Raw genomic sequence first — 18,063 nt, forward strand, 5'->3', positions numbered from 1 at the left:
CATGTATTGGGGAACCATATGGGATGCCTGGACACATGTGGTGAGACCCCAAAATCATCAAAAATTTCAACTATTAGTATTGTACACAGAACTCTTCATTATCTGAGGGCCATTTGTTTCTTGTATCTACAACTTTATTTCTCACAGTTCACTTAACACTGTATGTTCCAGTTATTTATAATTATGTTACCCAGATTGTCCTATGGCTCTAGAAAACCCTTCTTATCGCTTCTCGGCCTTTTGGCTAGGATCAAGTGTAGTATCTGTTCTTATCAGTAGAAAACCCTTCTTTCAGGAAATCTATGTCTTTGTTTCTCAAAAACACATTTATATCGTGGTGAAACCATTGGTCGACATGACAATTTTCCACTATTCTCTGAACTTCTCTCAATCATTGGGATATTTACCTGTTGCTCATTTTGCACTATTCGTGTGCTAGAAAAAAAAGAGGGTAGTTATCATTGCATATTTATTGATCAAATATTGAATGAAATATATGTCCAAATATGTACTGGTTTTTACACCTTTTAGAAATCTTATTGGAATTTACTGAATTTAGAAATCTTAAATTCTTAGAGTTAGTAGAGCAGCTAGACAGTCCCTTAAATCATACCACCCGTGATCTCTGAGCACAGAGTGAGGAGCAAGCCCTAAACACTTCTGGATATAGCCCCAAATTTTTAGAAAAATAATGCCAAGGGAATGCATGTTAGAGGTAACAGGATATGGATATCTACCTCTTGGCAACTGACGTTTTACAACATCGATGTAGGACAGGGCAGGAAGAAGTGAGGTAAAAATTCAATAGGAAATTCTGCCTGAAACCGTTTTTCCCATTTCCTTTTCCTGTTCGTCTTCCCAAACTAGGTGCCTGAACCTAAAAAGGCCTGAACAAAACTACGGAGGAATAGACATTTGTCCACATTTACCCAACAGTCTAATGTAGACAATGATAACCTCTAGGTTTCACTTTACAACACAAACAAGTGCATATACATATACTCTTTACTTTTTTCAAGTGAGTTGGTTTCATTATTTGATGGAAGAGTAACTAAACTCAAATAAGCCACCAAGTTTCCAAAGGATGCCTATTGTTATGTTTAGCCTAAAAAAGACTTCATATTTCTGGTGAAATCCATTATTCAATTGCCAGTGTCAAAAGGATGCTATCTCTTCAGGTAAGGGAGATATTCCATCTAGATTCAATTAGCTACTTACTGATGATGACAATTGGAACTGAGATTTTCAGCAGCAGAAGAAGAATCAGCAAAGAGAAAAGAAGTAGTTTGAGGCAACCAGAGTTACTTTGAGGAGGGCTAGTCTTCTCTTTTGGAGCTGCAAGAGAAATCAAATTAGGTTCATTAGTAATACAATCAGGCCAGTCCTTCCTCTTCTCCATTTTTTGGATTAATACAAGTAATAGGACACTTAAAAGAAAAGGAAATAATAGTATTCATTGTAGAAACACATAAGAGCATAAGTTCCTATCATTAAGGATTCCTACTTTTAATATTTTGATCTTAGGCATTTTAATAATAAATATTTATACATTGCTTACTCATAATATATGTAAATATGATGATATGAATATATGATTAAATGTGATTTGGCTATTTATTATTAAAATACCTAATATTTTAATCGCGCATTTTTTTTTTTACTTTTTGGGTCACACTGGGCAATGCACAGGGGTTACTCCTGGCTCTGCACTCAGGAATTACTCCTGGTGGTACACAAGGGACCCTATGGGATGCTGGGAATCAAACCCGGGCAATCTGCATGTAAGGCAAACACCCTTTCTGCTTTGCTACCAATGCAGCCCCATTCAGCAGCATCTTTAAAAAATGACTGGATCACATACATTATTTGATATCTACTTTTTATCACATGGTAGGTATTTTTTATTTATCAGATTTAAAAATATTATGAAATTTTGGGTGTTATCTTCACATTTGCACATGTATGTATGTCTGATCATATCTACCACCAAAGTTCTATTGGCATTCCACCGCCAGAAAGATTTAAATTCTTGTGTGCCTTGTTTTTTCTATAATGAGCACTTCAATGCTTACTAAAGTTTTATATGAATTTTTTGTTAGAGGAAGAAGAAATTTTCCTCAGAATTCTTCATATTTATATATTAAGAATATATTCATTTTCTTCATATGACAAGTTTCAGAAAAGTGAGCCATATGCTCACACACACATATAGTGTTTCTTAGCTTCTTATACCTATGTGGTTTTTTCTTTCTGTTTTTTCTCTATGTGTCAGATACATTACATGCTACTCAAATACCTTGCTCTACTCCCCAAAAGTATATTTAATCTATCTTGGATATCAGTATTAAATTAATTTTTCATTTTTGGTCCGAAATATTGTACAGGAGGTAAGCCTCACCAGAAGTGATACCTAAATAAAGAGATAGGAGTATCTACTGAGCATTGTCAGGTGTGGCCCCCTGATCCGCTCCCCCCCCAAAAATAATTTTATGATGGCAGAGATATTTCCCTTGAAATGCAATGAGCTGTTTTTGTAAGACTTTCCTGCCTTTAACCTGCAGTGGTCTTCTGTTATGCCTGAGTCTACAATTATCAGTAAACACACAGTCCTGCAAAACCCTTCCTCTCTAATCAAGGAATGGGGTCCATTCATTCATTCATCAACAGTCCTGCACTGGGCTGATGGTTACAAGAGCTGAACACTGATCTCTTAACTGTAGACTCACTCAACCACACAAGACAGAACAAGGCTCAACTTAACAGCACTCCCCTTAACATGACAGGGGTGGAGGTGAGGGTTAGTTCTCACACCTCAATTTTGGGGCTGTCACACCTCTTCCTGCTTCATAATTAGATAACTCCAGCTACTACAGCCTGCACTTCCCAACTGTATCCAATAGAAAAGAGTAGCAACTAATGTCACCTAGGTTTCGCTGACACTCTTCCTTCTCCAACCTTCATCTCATTATAAACTTGCAGAAAACGTTTCTTACCTGCAGGAACCTGTGAAGCGGTACCCGGAGACTGGGGTTCATTTTTGGATCTCATTTCACTATACTTGCTCTCTGTCATCAATTGAGGAGAGGCTGTTGTCCTCTTCACACCAGCCTTCAAATCACTCTGAGAACAACTCAAAGCAGCTCTGCAAGGAGCACCTACGTCCCACTAATCACACAGACTCAGAGGAATCACATAGAGCTAAAACCCACAGCCTGAGGTTTGAACCCCAAGACAAACACAGCAAAAGTCATAGCCCTTAAACTCAGAAGAAAAAAAATGTAATAAAAATAGGAACTTGGAAACCAAGTAGAAGATAAGGGAAGGAAAAGAAAAGAGGAAACTTTTTTTTTTGAGTCACGATTTATTTCCTACCATTACTTAACTTGCAGCTCAGCTCAGAACTGATGGAGATAGGGTCCAGTGGCTAGTGGGGTGTCCCCCACTGCCCTGAGCACGCTAGGTGGGGGAGACAGACTGTCCCTTATGGGGACCCTCCAGTCGCCTCCTGGAGGTGATCGGTGGCATCAGATCCCTCCAGGGGGCTCCCACAGGCCACAGTGCCTGGGCTGACCCGAGGGGACACAGGAACCGGACACCAACGCGTCCCTCCAGTAGCCCTGGCACAGGGCTGCTGCGAGGTCTCTTCAGAGGGCCAAGGCTTGGGGAACGCGAGGGGGGAGGGACACCTGCCTGGTTAGAGGCGGCATGGGGCACAGTTTTGCACTCACTGAGGACTCTGGAGAACTTGGGACTAAAAATAGGGGTTGGGGTGCAAGGCCAAAGGGAAAAAGAAGAATCAAGGAATACCAGGGTCTTTCTCTTCTCATGGTCAGCCCCGAGGGAGCGACTTCCGACAGGCCTGGGCCAGCTGGGCACCGGGGTCACCCTTGCCCCTAGTCCTGGCTGGCACCGGGCGCCTGATTTCCGCATCTGGCTTTACCACTTCTCCAGCCAATCCGTCGTCTGCAGCTGCAGCTGCTGGGTCAACTACTGGCCCCCTGGATGAGGCAACCTAGGTAGTTCTGCCTGTGGATGGGGTGGGGTTCCTCAGGGGGTGTCGCTTAAGATGATGCAATATTTACTGTGTACTTGGAGATTGATTGTTCATGAGGTTGACCGTCAGGAGAAAAGAAAAAGAGGAAGTAAAAAATGTTCCATGTGAATCATCCTCAGGAATTTGCGTTTTAAAACTGAAGGACTGCTTGCACAATAAAAATATGACCATAGATTCAAATCAATACTAAAGTATAAAATCGTATTACACTGGGTTGGAATGACAGCACAGCGGGTAGAGAGTTTGCCTTGAGCAGACTCGGGTTCCATTTCCAGCATCCCATAGGGTCCCCTGAGCACTGCCAGGAATAATTCCTGAGTGTAGAGCCAGGAGTAACGCCTGTGCATCACCAGGTGTGACCCAACAAGCAAAACTTTGCCACGTCCGGCGCTGCGGGGCCGAGCCAGGGGAGGGCCGTCAGGGTGAAATCAGCACTCGAGTCACACAGGGCTCCGTCATTCAGGAGATGGCATGAATGCATGCGTTTATTCAGAGCATAGGTACAGATTTAAGTATGTTTCCACAGCCCACCCAAAAGAAAGGAAAGGGGATGGGACGTGGGAAAGTGGATGGGACAATGAGCAGAGCCATGCACCGTTGGTCAGCCACCTGGTGACCCTTTCGACATAATGCTATTGGTCGGAACGACCTGCTTTGATATAGCTTTGACGTATCTGCAAAGATTGTGCTGTTCCTCATACATCATTTACAAATCATTTCTGAGGGTGCATTTTTCCCCAAACTGAAACCTCCTGTACTGGGAAGTTGCCCAGCTTTGAGCAGGACAAAGGGGAATGAAAAATCAAGCATTCTTTTAGTTGCTCAGTAGGCAACATCTCACCCCTTTTTTTCAATTATGGCACACCAGGACCCCTGTCTTAGGTCGTCCGTCGCCCCACCGTGGTGCCCATCCTTGGGGAGAATGCTTTAGCCCCTGTCTTAGGTGTGCGCAGCGGTGAAGGAAGTTGCCCGTCATTGGGTATCCTGGGCAAGGGCATACTTCCTTAACCGTGAGGAGGCACAGGGGAGGATTCGTGACATTTCTACCAGACCGGGCAGGACCCAGTGTGGCTTGACCAGAATGGAGCACGGCTCAGAACAAAGGGGCAGGGGTAGGGTAGAGGGGTGATGGGGATCTCTTCGTTCAGTGATCCGGGGGTTCTGTAAGGGTCTGGTCCACACTCCTTCTTCTCCTGCGTTTTCCAGTACCTGTCAGGAGATGAGGTTGCTGCAACAGATAAAGGAAGAGGCTTCCCAGGCCCATTAGAAATACCTTTCTGAATAGGGCTACTCTTTGCTAGTTTCTCTCAGCTGCGTATAGTGAATTTGAGTGATTTGCCAATCTGGTCTCTGACAAATGAGACAAGTCAACTCAGGATGCAGGGCCCGAATGTAAGCATCAGTAATAGTATGATCAGAGGGCCTGCTATAGTAGATATCAGGGTGGTGAACCAGGGGGATTGATTGAACCAAGACTCGAACCACTCTTCCTGAGCCTCTCTCTCCTTTTTACGCCGTTCCAGGCCTTCTTTCAGCTTAGCCATGGAATCTCGGACTACCCCCGTGTGGTCGGCGTAAAAGCAGCACTCTTCTCCCAGTGCTGCGCACAGCCCTCCGGTTTTAAGGAAGAGCAAGTCGAGTCCCCTTCTATTTTGCAAGACTACTTCCGACAGGGAGGTCAAGGACTTTTCAAGATGGCTAATAGATTTTTCTATTCAGTCCAGGTCCTCATCAATGGCTGCTCTTAGAGAAGATACGCCAGAATGTTGGGTTGCCAGAGCAGCGATGCCAGTGCCGGCACCTGACAGGCCTATGCCAAACAGAGTGGCGATGGTTAGTGCGGATATGGGTTCCCTGCGGTTCCTATGCGGGACATCAGGGGAATTGGACCAATAGTCAAGGAGTACCTCAGCAGGGTGGTATATAATTTTTGGGATAACAATAACCATAAGACAAAATTCTTGGGAGGCATTAAATACTGAGCCTGCGAAGTGGGGAGTTAATCCTGAATGTGAACAGGCCCACCAAGCTCCAATTGTTGGTGAGATCCAGGCAGAGTTACTCCATCCCAGGGAATCCACATTCTGTGCACACAATTCCTTCTTGTTTTGAGGGACTGTACCAACATATGTCCCTTGACCGCTAATTTGGGTCATGGTCAATCCCTGGGGGCGGGCCTTCCACTCCCCAGGGGCTCTGTAATTAACATTATATGAGGCGTTAATACCCATAGCCTCATGAAACTGTGGCATGGGGCACAGCCGGCAGGCTTCAGTCAGGTTTGGGGCAGTAGCATTCAGAGTCTGATATTTGGCTTAGATAAGACTCCTGAGGGGGTTAATGATTGGGCCAAGACTGGGGTTTGGGATGGATGGGCCTGCTGTAACAGCCTTAGGGCCAGCTGTGGTAGTGATGGTGGGCTTAAGAGGGGGGTTCGTGTATTGGCCTGACCAGGCGTTCGGGTACCCAAATGGGTTTTCCTGCATTAGTTGGATATACACAGACTGCACCTCTGACTCTGGCAAGGATCGCTGCCGGTGGTTGCCAGGTTCCTGAGGACAGATCCTTCCATTTCACCATTGCCTTAAGGGAGCTGGAGTAGCGAAATGACGTTGGGTTGCACTGCGGCCCGAATCATAGAGGAGCAAAAAATTTAAAATGAATAAGGTTGTGGATAGGAGCGCTTGTGGCCCTTGACAGCCTTGGTAGATCTCACCCTCTTTTGTTTTAGAAATATAAGTTTTGAGATGTCAGTGCGCTCGCTCTATGATAGCCTGTCCTTGGGGGTTATAGGGAATGCCTGTTGTATGTGCAATATCCCAGGTTTCATAAAAGGAATGAAAGGCGTGACTTGTATAGGCTGGTCCATTGTCAGTTTTAATTTGCCTGGGATTTCCCATGTATGTGAAAGCAGCGGTAAGGTGATCTATAACATGTTTTGTTTTTTCCCCGGCATGTAGTGAAGCAAAAATCATGCCCGAGTGTGTGTCTATCGAGACATGGATATAATGCCGGTTACCCAATGAATTAGTGTGGGTCACATCCATTTGCCAAATATCATTTTCTCTCAATCCTCTAGGATTGACTCCCAGGGATGGGGAATGTACATAAGGAGCTCAAGCGGGACAGACAGTGGTTATGGAGAGAGCCTCGGCTTTGGAACAACCCGTATGAAAACGGCGTGACTGGGCATTAAGGTGGAATTTTTTATGTAGCTGTATGGCCTTATCCTATTCTAGGGATGTCATTATTAAGCGGGTAGCTTTATCTGCTCGTTCATTACCTTCTGCAAGGGGTCCCGGGAGGCCAGAGTGTCCTCTAATATGACCCACAAAGAGCGGGTCCTTTCTAGCCCAAATCAACAGTTACAATGTTCGTAACTGAGATAAAATTTTCGAGCCCTCACCTATGTGGGGTGCTGTTTCTAATTGGGGAAGATATTGGCAACAAACACTATCAGTGTAAATATTGAGGGTCTCATTAGGGAATGTCTGCAAGGCCAATAATAAAGCAGATACTTCTGCAAATTGCGCCGAGGTTTCGGCAAGCTGTATGGCGTGAACAACCTGCCCATTAACCACTACGTCTCGACCGCTTTTTTTTTTTACCGATGGCTCTCATCAGTAAAGAGGGTCCGTGTGCCCGGAAGGGGGGGTGGTCTTAATGATTCGGGGGAAGATAATAGGACAAATCCTGAAGCTTTGCAGGAGTTTATGTTTGGGATATGCCTTTGTAATTTGGCCTTTAAAGGAGCAGACAAAAAGGCACCAGGAATCATCATATTGTATCAGATTATTAATCATGTCTTTGGAATAGAGAACGACCAATATGTCCATATCCTTAGCAAAGAGTGCACACCCTATGGTTCTGGGCTTCCAGAGTAATTGAGAAACTAAGGTGGGATAGGGAATCACTGTTCGGGTGGGGGAAGCTGAGAGGTGGACCCAATATAATGGGCCAATCTGCCAGAAAACTCCAGTTGGGGCAAATTCTGAAGTAAGCACTATAAATTGTAGTGGCAGATTGTAATCAATATGGTGTATTTGCATTTCTTCTAAGGCATCCTCTGCTTTTCTAAGAGCCAATTGTGACTCAGGGGTCAAATGACGAGGTGAGGAGGGCTCGGAATCCCCCTTCAATAGTTTGAAAAGAGGTTTGAGCTCTCCTGTGGGCAGGGAGAAGGATGGTCAGAGCCATTGGAGTTCTCCCAAAAACTGTTGCCATTGGTGTAGAGTCTTTAAATGGGAAGTAGCAAACTATATTTTTTGAGGCGCTATTCCCACCTTGTTTATGGTGTATCCTAAATATCTGTATGGGTGGGAGAGCTGTACCTTGTCCGGGGAGATTACAAGTCCTGCTGATTCCAGGGTGACCCGGACATAATCATAGAGTTGAAATAACAGGTCTTTGGTGGGGCAGGCGGCTAAGATGTCATCCATATAATGAATCAAAAGTGTGTTGGGGAAACGAGCCCGGACGGGCCCTAAAACCGCTGAAACATATATCTGACACATAGTGGGACTATTAGTCATGCCCTGGGGAAGGACTACCCATTGGTAGTGCTGATAGGGCTCCTGAAAATTGGGGGAAGGTAGAGAGAAGGCAAATCTTTGACAATGTTTAGGAGCTAATGGAATATTGAAAAAACAATCTTTAAGATCTATCACTAACAATTGCCAGGACTTTGGTATAGCAGAGGGATGGGGGAGCCCTGGCTGCAGGGCCCCCATTGGATGACTGCTCTGAGATCTTGCAATAATCTCCACCCGCCTGTCCTCTTCCTTATAACAAAGATTGGGGTATTCCAGGGAGATGTGGATGGGGTAATGTGCCCCTTTTCTAATTGTTCCCGAACTAGGGCTTGTGCGGCCTGTAGTTTTTCTTTAGGGAGGGGCCACTGTTCCACCCATACTGGATCGTCTGTTTTCCAAGTGATAGGGGTGGGAGGAGGCCACACAACAGTGGCCCCGATTAAAAAGGCTTATGTTCCGGCCCAGGGGTTGCGGCTCCTTCCAGTTCATCCACGGGCATCAGAGTTATGGGGTCCCCTTGCCCCGGGGCTGGGTAATCACTAGTAATATGGGCTATAGTCCGGAAAGAAACGGAGGGGGGAGGTCTGGAGGTGGCCAGGCGGTGTGACTAGAACTGCGCCCATGGCCAAGAGTATATCTAGCCTCCAAAGATTGGTGGGGAGGTCTGGGACCAGAGAGGAGCTGCTTTTCTTTTGTGTCTAGATCGGGGGCAAGAGGAGTCTGGCTCCCACATTCAGAAATCACGGGGACTTCAGCATATTCATCATGTTCTGCTATATCATTGCCAGCGTTCCCCTGCAGTGAGCGCCCTGTTTCCCCCTCCTGTATTTCCCCGAAGGTTTTTTGGAGGTCACACAGCTGTTCCTGCACCCGGACACGGGTGGTTGACAGCGCATCTTTAACCAATCTCCAGAGGGAGAATGTAGCGACGGGAACCCTATCCGACCCCCTATCTCTGAGGGCTCTCTGTAGATCTATCTTAACCTGTTCCCAGTCACAAACTCTGAATTCTCCCCCTGTCAGGAACCAAGGGCTGACTTCCCCTATCACTGTAATGAACTCGAGTTCGGTCCTAGGCTTAATAGCAGTGCCCTGCTGTTTCAGTAACTCAGTCAACTCGGTGGCCAGCCGGGTTTTTGAGTCAGAATTGCCCATGGTGCACCATAAACCGTTTAATCCCCCGCCTATACACGGTTTCTCCCCCTGCCTATACGCAGGCTCTCTCCCTGCCTATGCGCAGGTGAGCCCTGTCCGTTTCTCCCTCATACCTGATCTCGGTGGAACATCCACTTGCCGCGTCCGGCGCTGCGGGGCCGAGCCAGGGGAGGGCCGTCAGGGTGAAATCAGCACTCGAGTCACACAGGGCTCCGTCATTCAGGAGATGGCATGAATGCGTGCGTTTATTCAGAGCATAGGTACAGACTTAAGTATGTTTCCACAGCCCACCCAAAAGAAAGGAAAGGGGATGGGACGTGGGAAAGTGGATGGGACAATGAGCAGAGCCATGCACCGTTGGTCAGCCACCTGGTGACCCTTTCGACATAATGCTATTGGTCGGAACGACCTGCTTTGATATAGCTTTGACATATCTGCAAAGATTGTGCTGTTCCTCATACATCATTTACAAATCATTTCTGAGGGTGCATTTTCCCCAAACTGAAACCTCCTGTACTGGGAAGTTGCCCAGCTTTGAGTAGGAACAAAGGGAGAATGAAAAATCAAGCATTCTTTTAGTTGCTCAGTATAAATAAATATATAAAATAAAATCATATTACACTGGAGGAATACATAGATAAATCACGAAGAACAAAACACTCCCGAAGTATTCCATATACTTAGAATTATAGGCCCTCCCGTTGATCGTCGATTTGCTCGAGCGGGCCCAGTAACGTCTCCATTGGAGACTTTGTTGTTACTGTGTCTGGCATATCGAATACTCTCGGTAGCTTGCCGGGCTCTCCGAGAGGGGCGGAGGAATCGAACTCGGGTCGGCCATGTTGGCCGCTTGTAAGGCGAATGCCCTACCCGCTGTGCTATCGCTCCAGCCCTACTTAGAATTATAATTCAAATTAATAAATTGTTTTTACTTAATGGATGGAAATTGTTGTGCCTTTCTTGTTATATTTTTATTTGGCTGAAAATATATTGTCAATAATCATTAAAAAAATCTAGATAACATTCTTAAAAGTCCCCCGGCTCCTTTAAAAACAATCCAGGCACTGGACGGAGTAGTGGCTAGGGTCCTTACCTTTCGGCACACAGCTGACTTGGATTCCATTTCTGGCATCCTATACATTACCTAGAGCACAGCCAGGATTACTTCCTGATACAGAGCCAGGAGGAAGCCCTAGGCACCAATAGGTGTGGCTCAAACACCAAATAAATAAATAACACCCAATATTTTAAAAGCATCAGTATTAAGAATATTTTTAAAAGATATTTTCTATATTTCTCTTTAAAGAACAGTATATTATCTTAAAAGTTATCAATAAAAAGTTGTGGTCAGGCATTTAAAATGTTGACCGTTAGACTAATAGGGTCTTCAGCTGCCGGAGCCCTGGTCGGGGTGGGGAGGAAAGCTCAACCCGCTCCCCTCCAAGGGACCCCAGCGAGGAACAGCCAGGCGCAGGGGCAGGAGACTGACTGCACTGGTCTCATCCGGGAGCTGGATTTTATAGTCTCTGAGTCTTGGCCGTTGATGGGATTACACAGTGCCAGGGGGTCAGGTGGTGGGTGTGACCCCCTCCACTGGAATTTGGAGGATCTGGGTGGAGGATGCTCGACTCCAATTCGAATAGGCTTGGAGATCTCGGCCCCGGAACCCGCGTGGCTTTGTCCCTCTGCCAGTACCTTCATGTGTGCGGAGAGTGGTCTCAGCATGGTGGTGGCTGGTCCTGGAGGTCTTCGGCTGCCGGAGCCCTGGTCGGAGCAGGGAGGAAAGCTCAACCCGCTCGCCTCCAAGGGACCCCAGCGAGGAACAGCCAGGCGCAGGGGCAGGAGACTGACTGCACTGGTCTCATCCGGGAGCTGGATTTTATAGTCTCTGAGTCTTGGCCGTTGATGGGATTACACGGCACCAGGGGACCACCACCATGCTGAGACCACTCTCTGCACACATGAAGGTACTGGCAGAGGGACAAAGTCACGCGGGTTCCGGGGCCGAGATCTCCAAGCCTACTCGAATTGGAGTCGAGCATCCTCCATCCAGATCCTCCAAATTCCAGTAGGCGGGGGTCACACCCACCACCTGGCCCCCTGGCGCCGTGTAATCCCATCAACGGCCAAGACTCAGAGACTATAAAATCCAGCTCCCGGAACCGCGCAGCCGCATTCGCGGCCACGCGACATCTTATCAGGACATCACTTTATGATATCTTATTATCTCATTCCTACTCTGGACAAACTTGCAGGCTATCGAATGTAGCCTGCCCACAGGGCAGAGTCTGGCAAACTCCCCGTGGTGCACCAAATATGCCAAATACCAGTAACAATGATGGGTCTCATTCTCCTAAAGAGCCTTGAATATAATCTCAGGGCTAGGATGAAAGAGACGTTACTGGGGCCTGCTCGAGGCAATCGATGAATAACAATTGAATAACAGACTAATAGGGTAACACGACTTGCAAAATTTCAGTGTTGTCAGGAAGTAAATTCAAGGGTTTGAGAAATTTTGAACATAGAAAAGATCTCACTTAGCCCTTGAACTCTAAAACTATGGTGTTTGGGGCTGGAGCAATAGCACAGCAGGTAGGGTGTTTGCCTTGCACACGACTAACCGGGGTTCAATCTCCAGCATTCCATATGGTCCCCCAATGCCTGAGCACATAACCAGGATTTAACTTCTTGAATAATAATACCTTGAATTCCAATCTAACACAAACATTTTATTCAAGTTTTTTCCCTTTTCTTGGTTCTCAGTCCCTTCTGTGATCAGAAGAAACTTGCTTTTGATTGCAGAGTGATTCTACAGCTGCAAGGATGCTTGCCTTGCATGCAGCTGGTTGAGTTCCATCCCAGCATCCCAGGAAGTCCCCAAACACTACCAGGAGTAATTGCTGAGTGCAGAGCCAGGAGGGACCCCTCAGCATATCCCGTTGTGAACCCAAAACAAAAGCAAAAACAATAAATATTTTGAAAGTGTTCTCAAATGTAGAATGGAAAGAAACAGTAAGTGAACAACAAAGGACCAAAGTCATCAGAACTCAATATTTTGGCCATAAAACTGTCCCATGGGGAGAGAGGAGTTTGGGAGAGGTGCAACGAATATTGATAGAGAGAAACGGGTATTCTGTGACATATTTAAATAATGTATGCCTCCACCTTCTCCTCTCTGGAAAGAAAGATGGCGGCCGCATGGGAGCCTTGTGGAGAGCAGGTATGAGCCGGGGGTGGGGGCGCGACTGAAACCTCATGGGACGGGGGGTGCTCCGGCCCGTCCTTCACGCCCGACCGAGGTCACCAGTTGCCTCCCACGAGCGGCTCTTCGGCACGGCCATGGCCCCAGAAGCACAAGGACTTGATGTAGAGATCTGGCAGCTTGGAGCGGAGAAGCAAATGGACTATGCATTGATCCGCGCTGTCTTGCCTGCCCGGAGGGGAAAGGGTGTTGCTCCCTTCCGCCTTCTCCTCTCTGGGGGGATGTATGGTGGCCATGTGGGAGCCTTGTGGAGAGCGGGTGTGAGCCGGGGGTGGGGCGTGGCTGAAACCTCATGGGATGGGGTGGGGGGGGCGCTCCGGCCTGTTCTTCACGCCCCACCGAGGTCACCGGTTGTCCCCCACGGACAGCTCTCCGGCGTGGCCGCGGCCCCAGGGGCACAGAGACCAATCTCTTGATTGTCTGACTCTCAGTGGAGATACTTGCAGGGTTGATGGGTGAAACAGCAGAAACCCAAAACCGTGCGGCTGCGATAGCAGCCACGCAACATCATCTAATTCTTGAACCCGGCTGTAGAAAACAGATCATTTCACAATGCCTTTTGGGCATGGCTGAGTTTGGGGGGGTGGGTAAAGTCTAAATAATAATGGTGAAACTTTTATCAAAGCAGTGAGGCTGGTCAAAGTAGACAGAGTGTTGACTGGAGTTCGTCTGCCCCGCAGACATTGGGGGGGGGAGGTTGGGGAGTGGGGGTTTATTGGGGTTCTTCGTGGTGAAGGATGGGTATTGGTGGAGGGAATTGTGATTGATGTTTGCATGACTGAGACCTAGACTTGAGGGCTTTGTAATTTTTCCCACAGCGATCCAATAAATAAATAAATTTATAATAAATAAATAAATAAATAAATAATGTATGCCTGAATAGCATAGAGAGTGTTGTAAACATTAGTACCACAATAAAACTGATATGTTATAAGAATTAGTTTAACTGCATACAAGGCAAATACCTTAACCACTCTATTGTCTACCTGGTTCTGCTCTGAAGAACTTTTTATTTTTACTTTTTTATTGAATCAGTATGACAGAGACCACCCCAAAGCTGTTCATGATTGGATTTCATTCATACAGTATTCCAACACCCATCCTTCCATCAGTGTACATTTCCCAGCACAGGTATCCCCAGGTTCCTTCCAATAACCCCCCACTCACCACCCCCTGCCTCACTCTATGGAAGGTGGTTAAGCAGAACTTTTAACTGGAATCATTTGAAGAGTAATTTGAGAATACCTTTTTTTTAAAAAAAAATTAAATGTGTGCTCTTTAACGTAAAACAAAAATCTACCTTATAGTATCTACTATGTAAAAAATCTAAGTAAATTCTATCATTTAAAATGAAAAAATCGGCACTTTATTCACTGTGGTAACACTAGTGTACTTTCATTGAAATTGCTACTGATATGCTACTGATATTTTCAGAGATAGCAGTTGCTACAATAGTTTTCTTTTTGGGTAGAAACATGGTAAAAATCTACGTTAGTGGATTTGAGTTCTTTATTACAGAATAAGAATTGCCCGAATTCAGTGTTGAAAAACAAGTATTGGCTGTGAAGTGCACACTGGTGGAGGGATGGGGGTTGGAACACTGTATGACTGAAACCCAATTGAATAGCTTTGTAAGGGTCTATATCACAGTGATTCAATTTTTAACTATTTGAACAAAATAAAATAAAATTTTCAAAAAGAAATCATTGTCATATGCAACTATGAGAATAATGAAGAATCAGTTTACATGTATGAAATTTGTAAATTTTATTACTATTACTACTAATAATAATATAGACATTTTGTTGCTATTAATATTAAAATAATACATTCATGGCTATTTCTCCCAGAATGGAGCATAAAAATGAGGCCCCCATAACCGTACCACCAGACTCCACGCCAGGGGTGTGCCAGAGGGGGGTGGGTTAGACCCCTCCCTGCCCCAAGGGACCCAGCCCCGGTAGCCAACCTCCGCTAGCCCACCACTGCCATGCTCCAGGCACCTCATAAGATACTTCCTACACATTTCCCATAATTACCACACCATGTTTGATGGAGTTCAGACAGTAGGCAACAAATCATAGAGAGAAATTGACATATATGACTCTGGGAGAGCCCGGCAAGCTATGGAGAGTATCTTGCCTGCACAGAAGAGCCTAGCAAGCTCCCCGTGGCATATTCGAAATGCCAAAAACAGTAACAATAACAGGTCTCATTCCCTGATTCTGAGAAGCAACTCGAATCATTGGGAAAAATGAGTCAGAAGAGGCTGCTATAATCTCGGGGCTGGGACAAATTGAAACATTACTGGTGCCCGCATGAGTAACTTGATAAACAACGGAATGACAGTGACACAGTGAACAATGAATAATAAAGTAGATTTTTTAAGTGCAATTATGCACTTTCTTATATAAGAATGAAAAGATTTCTAATTTGTATTTTTTTTCTCTTTGTGTCACATCTGATGATGCACAGGGGTTACTCCTGGCTCTGCACTCAGGAATCACTCCTGGTGGTGCTGGGGCACCACATGGGATGCTGGGAATTGAACCTGCGTTGGCTGCGTGCAAGGCATATCCCCTATCTGCTGTACTATTGCTCCAGTCCTCTAATTTGTATTTTTTTAAAAAAACTATTTGGGACAAAGTAATAGCACATCGGGTAGGGCTTTTTGCCTGGCACGTGGCTAACTCAGTGTGAATCCTGGAATCCCATATATTCCCCTGAGCGCTTCCCAGAGTAATTCCTAAGTGAAGAGCCAGGAGAAACCCCTGAGCATCGATGGGTGTGACTCCAAGAGTCAAAAAAGAAGCACTGTAGCACTGTCCACCCGTTGTTCATTGATTTGCTATAGCAGGCCCAGTAACATCTCCATTGTGACACTTGTTATTGTGTTTGGCATATCGAATACTTCCTGGGGAGCTTGCCAGGCTTTGCCATGCGGGCGAGATACTCTCGTTAGCTTGCCGAGCTCTCCAAGAGGGGCGGAAGAATCAAACCCAGGTCAGCTGGGTTGGTCGTGTGAAAGGCAAACACCCTACCTGTAAATTTTAAAAATAGATAAAAAGAAGTATGTTATTATTATTTTTAAGTTCTTTCCATTGATTGGAATTCAACAGATGCTTTTTCACTTAAATATCACTTTTTAAAAATACTTTATTTATTTTTTGTCATATTTATTTATTGAATCACTGTGGGAAAAGTTACAAAGCTTTCAGGTTTAAGTCTCGGTCATACAATGATCAAACACCTTTCCCTTCACCACTACTTATTTTTCACCAACAAGAACACCAATATACCCCCCTCCTACCCCTCCCAATGTCTGTGAGGCAGATCATTTCTATTTAACTCTCTCTCTACTTTGATAACATTCATTTTTTTGACAAAACATGCACCATTATCGTTCAGAGTTTCCACCAAACAATCAGAACTGCGGTAAAGGCATTGTGAAATAATTTGTTTTCTATAGCTGGTTATGAAAACCATATGATTTTCGATTTCTGATATTTTACTAATTAAGTCTGAAGGGATTCCTGCCAAGAGCCAGATAATTATGAGATTGGTTTCTGTGCCTCTGGAGCCATGGCCATGCTAGAAAGCTGCTCGTGGTGGGCAACTTGTGACCACGGTAGGGCGTGAAAGATGAGCCCATACTGCACCCCCTTCCCATGAGGCTGCAGTTCCCCCCTGTCACCACTGGCTCATACCTGGCTTTCCAATAAGCTCTAAGGCGGCAGTCACCTTGCTGCAGGGTGGGGAGAAGGGAAGGCAGGGGGGAGAGACACCCTTTACCTCCCGGGGAGGCATGGCACCGAAGTTTAACGCATAGTCTCTGTCCCTATGTCTGCACCGGACAAGGTTCCCGGTCTATCAAATATGTTGTTTTATATTGTTCTCAATCTATCAAATATGCTGTTTTATACTGTAGCATATTGTAAGAACTTTACTTAAAAAATTTAAATATACTATTTGGCCAAAATTTCACACAGAGCAAGTATGACACTGAAACCAAGACTATTGCCAAGAAATCCTCATGGTGATGTGCTCTTGCCCTTCCATGGGAGAAGAATCATAGGACAGGACTGAAGCCCATGAAATCAAGTTTATTTCTCCTTAACAAGAGGTACATTCTTCCATGAAAATACCCAGAGTGCCTTGGTAGCAAACACAGGTTCTCAAAAGAGCTTTATAGATTTCTGGTTCCATACCCGGGACACAGCCTGAGCAGCTGGTTCTTCCAAGGTGATCTGGAGGAAAGAGGCAATTAAAATATAAACATTCTTCATCTGATTATTCTAAATACCACTATAAATGCAATGTTTTAAAGGGGACATGCCAGATCAACCTTGGGCCCAGAGTTCAGGGGGAGAAAGACTGGAGGGGAGAGAGAGGAGGGGCCAGATCGGGGGGTTAAGGTACAAAGTTGGAGGAAAGGAATGATTGTGAAAAATATCCAAACCACAGGATCAACAACACTGAAATCAAGACTTCAACAACCAAACTTAGATAGGCACCTGACAAGAGAAGAGACGGTGGGTGGGGAGAAGGATATGGAGGGCACCTGGGCACACTGGTGGAGGAGGGAGAGAAGTTGGCACTGGTGGTTGAATCAGTGCTGCTATACTGTATGTAAAAACTAAACTATGAGCAACTTTGTAAATCACAGAGCTCTCATAAAAAAAAGAAGTAAAAAAAATGTATAGTAATAAAAGTTTTGATTTTGACCACTATCCCCTAAAAAATAAGCTCTGGTTTGTGATGCCTTGGGAGTAGAAAGGGTTCGGGTGTTAAAAGTCTTCCTTGACTTCCCCTGCCTGTTCTGCGGCCCTGTTGGTGAGGCCTAACAATCCGAGAAGCCCCTATTTCAGCCCAGGAAATATTTTCTTTTTATCTCAGTGTTCAGAACTGATATTAAAAATATCCTATGCTATAATAAAACTAAACTAATATTAAAATACCTGAGGAATATACATATTTTCCCAGTCTGTCCGTCACCCAAAACATGATTAAATGTAGAGAGAGTGTACTAGGTCAAAGCTAAAGCTTTTCCTCCATGAACT

At 45.3% G+C, this 18,063-nt stretch overlaps 1 non-coding gene across 1 annotated transcript; it reads left to right on the top strand.

Moving 5' to 3' along the window:
• The first annotated feature begins 224 nt into the window (after positions 1-224).
• On the top strand, positions 225-409 carry LOC130042548 (U2 spliceosomal RNA). Its single transcript, XR_008795248.1, has one exon. It is a non-coding gene; the product is annotated as a U2 spliceosomal RNA (small nuclear RNA).
• The last annotated feature ends 17,654 nt before the right edge of the window (positions 410-18,063 follow it).

The sequence above is a fragment of the Sorex fumeus genome, unplaced genomic scaffold, assembly GCF_029834395.1.
Source record: "Sorex fumeus unplaced genomic scaffold, SorFum_2.1 ptg000101l, whole genome shotgun sequence".
In the NCBI taxonomy this organism is placed as follows: Eukaryota; Metazoa; Chordata; class Mammalia; order Eulipotyphla; family Soricidae; genus Sorex; species Sorex fumeus.